The sequence below is a fragment of the Magnolia sinica genome, chromosome 15 (assembly GCF_029962835.1).
Source record: "Magnolia sinica isolate HGM2019 chromosome 15, MsV1, whole genome shotgun sequence".
Classification (NCBI taxonomy): domain Eukaryota; kingdom Viridiplantae; phylum Streptophyta; class Magnoliopsida; order Magnoliales; family Magnoliaceae; genus Magnolia; species Magnolia sinica.
In genome coordinates this window covers 6,513,159-6,521,666 of record NC_080587.1, presented here as the reverse complement: position 1 = coordinate 6,521,666, position 8,508 = coordinate 6,513,159, and the positions used below count along the sequence as shown (strand labels likewise).

Genomic DNA, 8,508 nt, shown 5'->3' with positions numbered 1-8,508 from the left:
CTGGTAGCGATGATACTGGCATCTCGGCATTAAAGGACGTTCTGAAATCATCCTTCAAGATGAAGGACCTGGGTCATCTAACATACTTTCTTGGACTTGAATGTTCGCGTTCTATACGTGGAATCCTGGTCAGCCAGCATAAATATGCCAAGGATCTTCTTGCCTTGGCCTCCTTAACGGATCAGAAGACAGTTCAGACTCCCTTGGAACTTAACGTTCAATATGGCCGTCACGATGGTGAACTCCTTGCAGATCCCACATTATACCGCCGTTTGGTTGGGAGTTTGGTTTACTTAACAATGACCCGTCCTAATATTGCCTACGCAGTCCAAGTTGTCAGCCAATTTGTTTCTGCTCCTCAAACTATTCATATGACTGCAGTATTGCGCATTTTACGGTACATACGTGGAACTCTAGATCGATATCTATTCTTTTCCTCCACGGCCTCTCTGGATCTTCGTGCTTATTCAGATGCTGACTGGGCCGGTTGTACTCTCACCCGCAGATCTACCACTGGCTATTGTGTTCTTCTTGGCACTTCTCTCATCTCTTGGAAGTGTAAGAAGCAGGCCACTGTTTCCAAATCAAGCACAAAGGCCGAGTATAGAGCAATGTCAGCAGCTTGTAGTGAGATTATCTGGTTACGTAGACTTCTTTCTGACTTGGGCATTCATCTACAAGGTCCTACTCCACTCTATGTAGATAATCTGAGTGTCATTCAGATTGCCTCTAATCCGGTTTTCCATGAACGGACAAAGCATATTGAAGTTGACTGTCACTTCATCTGCGAGAAGTTTCAATCTCGGTTCATTTCGCTACCATATGTCGCTTCCCATGATCAGATTGCTGACATTCTCATGAAGTCCCTCACTTCTACACGCCACTCATTTTTAGTTAGCAAATTATTACTTGTCGATGACCCGTATTAGTTTGAGGGGGGATGTTAGACAAGCCACATGCCTTTTTGGTTTGTTTACAGTTTCTACTTATTTCCTTGTCAGGAACAAAAAAAAAAAAAAACACTGCTGTCCATGTCCAAAATAGGTATCCATATCTGTGTCGACATTGCATTGTCACAACATTATTTTTTGGTTACATTGACTTTTTCTCTTTATATCCTGGACTGTTTAAAATGTGTAAGATTTGTTCTAATGGACTGCTTTACTCTTTTTACTCTTTTAGGCTTGCCTTCTTTCAGTGATTTGATTAGTCTTTAAAAGATAGTCGGGGATTAAGTACCTGAGAATGTGCAAAAAGGTGACATGTTTATCTTATTTGCAACAAGCAACATACTTATGCTTATCATTTATTTGTCCAATGAAATGCATTCGTGAATATTGAAATCTTTTCAGTTACTTGCAACAGGAATGACAGAATTCTGAAAACAAGATCAAGATTGTGCTTTGTTGGCCATCAGGAGTATACATGTGTTGGTGTGTTTTATTTAGTCCTTTTGCTTCTTATACTCTCTTATGATTCCTTGCCTAATGTTGTGGTTTTGTAGATCTCTTGACTCGCAATTCTGCAGTAATCATTCAGAAGTCTGGATCACAAGATTAATGTAAATCTTTATCCGATGAAAGGTAGAGTTATATTTAATCACTAACCCAAGAGGCATGCTATTTTCAGGCATGCATCTGCAGACACCCAATACAACTATTTCATGGAAAGTCAAAACTTGAAACACATGTTGGTGATCCAAGCCCTTCAACACACTGGTGTCATGATGAATGTGTCTTCACCTACTATCAGTTTTGTCCATTCATCAGGCGAGCCACACTTATATTGAGAAAATGGATGCAGTTTTATCCATTCATTAGGTGAGCCACACTTCGATTGAAAAAATGGATGCTTAAAAGATTGATAAGATGATAACCAATGGTACATGAGTGGACCACTAATTCACCATATTAGGGGACTGACCGAACTTTTACAATAGGACACTTTCACCAAGGGGTAGACCTTATGAATGGAATGGATCTCACACGCATATGCAACACTGGCACACGTGAGGGCCCTTATATTTGTCCTATGTAGAAGTGCATCCACAAGGACTAACTCCTTCAAATGTAAAATTTCTATCCACTTTCTAATATTTTCAATCCTGTGTTTACTTTTTTTATGTAATATCTCCACAACAGCCAAAGAACTGGTGTGTGTTCATAGGAATGTATATACTGATTTATTGTATACATAACCTTCTCTAGAAGCTCAGTTAACAGTTTTATAGCATTGTGGATATGTGCAGGATTTGCAAAATTGGTTACAGCTTTTGCAAGAAATGCTCACTGATGAGAAGTATATATTGAGGTGGAGTTTTGTCTATCGCTATAGTTTCTTAGACTTCAAAGTTGTTGCCTTGTTTGTGTTTGTATTTCATGCATACAAGCAATCACTTGTAGCCTACATGTTTGTGTAAGCATGAAAGTGTTTTTTACCAACCATCCCTTATTGACTTGGCATGAGAACAGAATAATGGAAATTTGCAAAGCATTACATTTTTATTTATTTTTTATTTATTTTGGCAGCTGTTGAACCGTGCCAGGAAATGTCAATAATGCAGCCCAATTCAGAGTAATGGAAGAATCTCTGATGAAATCTCTTTATTCACATTGAGAACACTAGGCAATTGTACTTTCTTCATTTTCAACATCTGTATGCTATCGCCTGCTCTGGGACAGGCTAAAAAGATGATGATTATAATATATTTGTGAGCCTTTGCATCTCCTTGTATTAGATTCACCATATTCGAAATGGAGAACAATCTATTTATACAAAGCTATGCATCATTCCTTCCCATCAAGGCTTATGGGATCTATTGGTTTTGATTTTATAGTAACTCAAACAGTAATATTAGTAGATATACATCTGAAAATGTTTAGCAACATCTACAGAGACATCACTGTCGGCATGCATGGTTTTTGATGGCTCAATGGTACATGCGTGGTTTTATAAATTTATATGAATGACTAATTCATACATGGTTTGGGGTAAAATATTTAATCCAAAGTTACTGTTGGAGATGGTGCGTACTTGAAGTTTCGAATACAGGTCGAATCTTGATCTTCAATCTTTCTATGGATGACCTGGCTACAATTTTGCACCTTCCAACAAATACCATTGTATGAGCGGATTCGACCAAACTTCCATCGGATACAACAGCTTGGATTAGAGAAGCCAGACCTGGTACCTTTCATCCCTTCCATGTTCAAGTAATTGAGGGAAAGGGAGATACAAGTCAAAGTAAAGGTTGTCTACATTGCAATTGAGGCTCTGTGGCTTCATACATTCATGGATGTGGCCCACTAGACTGCATGGATAAACGATCAAGACCACCACCCATCTGCTCGCCCCTACCGTTGTGGGTGATTGTACAGAAGACGGAGAATCTGTGCTACCTGATTTCAGTTGCATAGTCAGATTATGAAGACCAAAAGCTACACAGACCTACTGTTTGTTGGTGATTGTACAAAAAACATGCAGATAGGAGAATCCTAGCTGCCCAATTTTCTCTGTTGAATGTGATATTTATACAGTTTGTACCAAAAATGGCTGATTTTTGTCACCACCCTCTTAATCGAACGGATAGGATTGTCCAATTGATGTGATATTTATAGAGTTGACTGTCGCCGTAGGGCTGATAAGATTGACATAGCAGATGATCCACCCATGAGCTATGCAGGCCCAATCAAGCAGTAGACCCTCTGACATAAGGGCAGGCTCCAAATTGAAAATGAAGCAATAGGCCTCCCAAATTCTAGGTCAAGGGTAGGCAATCTCGTGTTCATAGGAGATTCTTCATTGCCTGCAAGTTTATCAGCTGCTATGCTTCACGAGTAGGTTTCAGGAAGCAATGATCACTTTACTAGCTGTTTGTAGCTCTATCCTTGTGTTGAGTTTAGAAGGCTAAAGTATAAATGGATGTTTAAGTAGAGGAAGAAAGAGTGATTGTATTTATTTTAGAATGCATGTAAAACAGATCTGTAGTCTGACTGTTATGCTTGTTACAAGTAATCATATGAGTTTCATGTGCTATGTTTATGTTAAGTAATTGATTCGCCATTGTATCTACTTTTTGGTTTTGGATCTCTCTGTTTAACCTTTTTTGTGGGCCCATGCCCTCCACATCAGACTTATACATGTCAAGAATCTTTTTCCCAGATTAATCACACCTATTAATCATTTTATTTTTTATTTTCATGAGACCTTTCCCCAGATTAATCTCACCCAAACAGAACATTCGTTCCATTTGCAACCATGTGATCGATTGTCCATAGTTCTGCACCAAAAACAAGATCACGATTTCCCATTCATGTTGAATAGAGGCTACAGATGGAATTGTTAGGATTGTTTGATCATTGAGGCTTTTGGGGTATGACCCACCCCTGCAGGGCACATGAGATGAAGTATGCATGTCTGTGGTGGTACCTCTAATTGTGTGTAATCATCAAACACATGACCGAAAAATCAAACAAGATGGCCCCCATCAAGTGAGCAGTTGCAATCATGGTCACCATAGATGCCTGTGGTGGAGATTGAAGTGTACACAATTTGAGGTGTATTTGAGGGAGAGCTTCCTTTCCTTGTGAAAAATGTGGACGCAAAGTTCTGCAGGGCCCACCATGATGTATCTTATCCACACCAGCCATCCGTTTTACCATATTGTTTTAGTGCGCTAGCCTAAAACTGAAGCATATCTAAAGCATAAGTGGACCACACCACAGGAAACAGTGGGATAATGACACCCACTGTTGAAACCTTCCTAAGGCCCACAGTTATGTTTATCTATCATCTGACCTGTTCATAAGGTCACACAGATATGGATGAAGGGAAAACAGAAATATCAACTTGATCCAAAACTTCTGTGGCCCTCAAAAAGTTTTCAACCGTAGGCATTGAATTCCCACTGTTTCCTGTGGTCTGGCCCAGTTGAGATTTGGATATGCTTCAATTTCTGGATAATATCCTAAAATGAACTGGTAAAACAGATGGACAGCATGGAAAAGACATATACATCACAGTGGGCCCCACAGAGTAAACTCTGTATGCTATAGCGACCATGGGCTTTTTTTATCCGTCTTTGTAGACTCCTTTTTCTGCCACTAGATCGAAAATAGCATATAGGCCATAATTTCATTACCTTCCATTCCACATCATCACTATTTTCAGTTGTAGGGCATTTCCAATTAAAGAAGCATTTCTCCCTGCATTTGTTAATGCTGGAGAAGTTGAATTCTCTACTTCAGCAGGAGTTTGAATTAGAATGTTAAAACAATGTTACTTCTCCAAAATGACAGGTTTCAAGAATTTAGGGGGTCCCACAAAATTACCACTTTAATCTCAATTTTGGCGGGCCCCATGACTTCTACATCAGATTTGTACATGGAGAGCTGCATTTCCTGGCTTGATCACAGCCGTGGATCATTTGTTTTTCTTTTTGGGGTTAAAATGCTACTTCCTTGTGCAGAATCAGAGGTGGAGATATAGGGCCCACCTGAATTGGCATAAGGGCATGATCCTGATTGTGCCCTGGATGATCGCCTTCGCAAACAGACCATTTATTCTATTTATAAACGTGTGTTTAAAACCTAAGGATTTTTGTCATGCATCTGTCTGAAATGTTTGTAACTTGAAAGGTCCCTGTTCTGGTACTCCACATGCATGTGGTGATCCAATCCGTGCATCTTGTAGACTGCACCAATCCGTAAAAAATACACTGCAGTTGAACGTATGAAATTCCAGGAATAAGGTGTACTGCTAAGCAGCTAGCAAGATCTTTTCTCCTCCCAACTGTAGTGGGCCCTGCAGTGGTGATAGCTGTGTGTATTACTTTAAGGTAATTAAATAAAAATAAAAATACACAAGCTAGATTATGTTAATGGGAACTAGCAAGCAGAAGGATGGTGGCTAAGGTGGGCTTCACTATGTGAAATCTACCCCAATCAACAGTTGCATCACCTTATCTTAGGTTCAGAAATAAAAAATAAAAAAATCAGTCTCATCACTCTCATCTGTAATTTAGGTGAATCACATGATTGAAAAAAGTGTACAATGCAATACTCATCCTTCAAATTATTTTTCTTGGTTTGTCCCACCTGAAGCACAGATGGACCTAAATTTTGGACACTATTTTTAAATTTGACATGGAATCTAATAATTAGAGTGAATTTTCAATAATCTCATTGGTGGCCTGCAAAAATCAGGGTACATGTCTCTCTACGAGTGGTTTCGATTGGTAGCACATGGATTAGGTAGCACCCTCGCCTGTTCAGACAGGACAGGGGAGGCTTTGAGGGACACTGAGAGGTTACCGTGATGTATGAATTCTATCCACACCATTTTATTTTTTTCATAACATTTTAGAGCACTGGACCAAAAATAAGTCAGATATAAGTCTGAAGTGGACCACACCACAGGAAGCAAGGGTGCTAAGAGGGCCCACCATTGAAACCTTTTTAGGGTCCACCATGTTGTTTGATGTGGTCATATGCACTTGGAAGAAGTGAAAAAAGCAAATATCATCTTCATCCAAAACTTATGTGGCCACCAAGAATTTTTCAACGGTAGGAATTTAATCCACACTCTGTGGTCCATTTGAGCCTTGGATCTTCCTTATTTTTCGGGTCATAATCTAAAATGATATGTAAAAATAGATGAACGGTGTGTATAAATTCATACATCATATTGGCCCCTTAGTGACCCTTAGAGCCTCTGCCTGTCTCACCTCATATTGGTAAGCCAAGGGTGGAAGTGAATTATGCACATTTAGAGGGAGATACGAACCATGTGGCAGTAGGGCTGTACATGAGTCAAGCTAGCTTGAAAAGCTTGCTCGGCTGGGCTCAATCTAGCTCGACTCGAACGATGATTCAAGGTAAGTCAAGCTTCATATGACACAACTCGTTTTGAAAACGAGACAAGTTCGAACATAGTGGAGCTTGACTCAACTCGAACCTGGCTTAGCTCGAAGCTCGAGGTTGGCTCGACTCAAATATATATTATATAGATATTATATTTAAAAAATAAAAAAAAATAAAAAAACTTAAACCCTACTCTACCCATCCATCCCTTTCTTATCATTTCCCTTCCTTACCTAATCATCTCTCTCTCCCCACTTGGCCACTGGCACAAACTTGACTCATCATCTGCCCAACTTGTGTCAGCCGTATAGCCTGCACTCACCTTAGATCTCCCCTCTCTCTCAACACCAACAACAAGGTACCCTCTCTCTCTCTCTCTCTCTCTCTCTCTCTCTCTCTCTCTCTCTCTCTCTCTCTCTCTCTCTCTCTCTATATATATATATATATATATATATATATATATATATATAATATTTGATTTGGGGGTTGGGTTGGGTGGCTGGGTTAAATCAGGTGCAAGTTGGGTCGGGTTGGGAGTAAGCTCACCTCGACTGGATCCACTAGCTCGCCTCGAGCTCGACTCGACTCGACTTGATGTCTGTGGCAGCGCCAGCTAAAGGCTGTTAGATATGGATAAGTATCAAACATGCTACGGGAAATCATGTAGCGTGACAACAACAGCATACCAGTGATAGTTCACTCGGTTTTTCATATAACATCAACAGCTCTATAGTATATTTAAATAAGTATACACGCTCTTTCAAAAATGCTAGGTGGAGCCCATGATTTGCTACCCTAGGCAAATGATCCATGGGTCCCACCGTGGATGGGAGAATGTAGCGGTTTTTACACTACTCTTATTATCTGTTCATATGCAGGTCAAAATTTTAAATATAGATTTTGTTCTATTAGTGTGATTTTGAACTATAAGCCATCCATTGTGGGTCCACAACTGATGAATAGTCTCGATTTCCAAAATATGACTTCAAGTTTCAGAAATAAAAGAAGAGGTATAGGAAGCAAAGATGTGGTTTGCAACTAGCATTGGAAAAGAAACAATTAGCAAAGATGTGGATTGGCTATCGTACCAAACACTACCGACCTAGCTGGTGTGTTGACGTCACCATGTTATGTGGGTCCCATTATGATGTATGTATTATATCCAAACCGTCTGTAGATTTTTCAAACTCGACCTAAGGATTTATCCGAAAAATAACACAGATCTAAAGATTTCATGGACCACATTACAAAAAGCAATAGAGGATTGAACATCTACCATTGAAACCTTTTTGGGTAACAGAAGTTTTGGATTAATATGATATTTGTTTTTCCTCTTTATCTAGGTATTTTTGACCTTATGAACAAATTGGATGGAAAATACACGTTATGGTGAGCCCTATGAATGTTTTAACGGTGATAATTATTGTCCTACTTCTATTTATGGTATGGTCTATTTAAAGCTTGTAAACAATTCATTTTTGGATTAATGCTTTAAAAAGATATCTCCGAATGGATGAACTGTTTGGATATAATAAATACAACATTTTGAGGCCAATGTAATTTTGATTTCCTTTGAACCATTTGTACATTTGGAGCTATAAGAACACCAGTGCTCGTCTTCACACGACACATAACCACACCAACCAAG

The 8,508-nt window shown here is 39.3% G+C and overlaps 1 long non-coding RNA gene across 1 annotated transcript; it reads left to right on the top strand.

Moving 5' to 3' along the window:
• The first annotated feature begins 1,194 nt into the window (after positions 1–1,194).
• On the top strand, positions 1,195–2,628 carry LOC131227610 (uncharacterized). The gene is made up of 4 exons (XR_009162385.1): positions 1,195–1,433; positions 1,630–1,820; positions 2,249–2,310; positions 2,529–2,628. It is a non-coding gene; the product is annotated as an uncharacterized LOC131227610 (long non-coding RNA).
• The last annotated feature ends 5,880 nt before the right edge of the window (positions 2,629–8,508 follow it).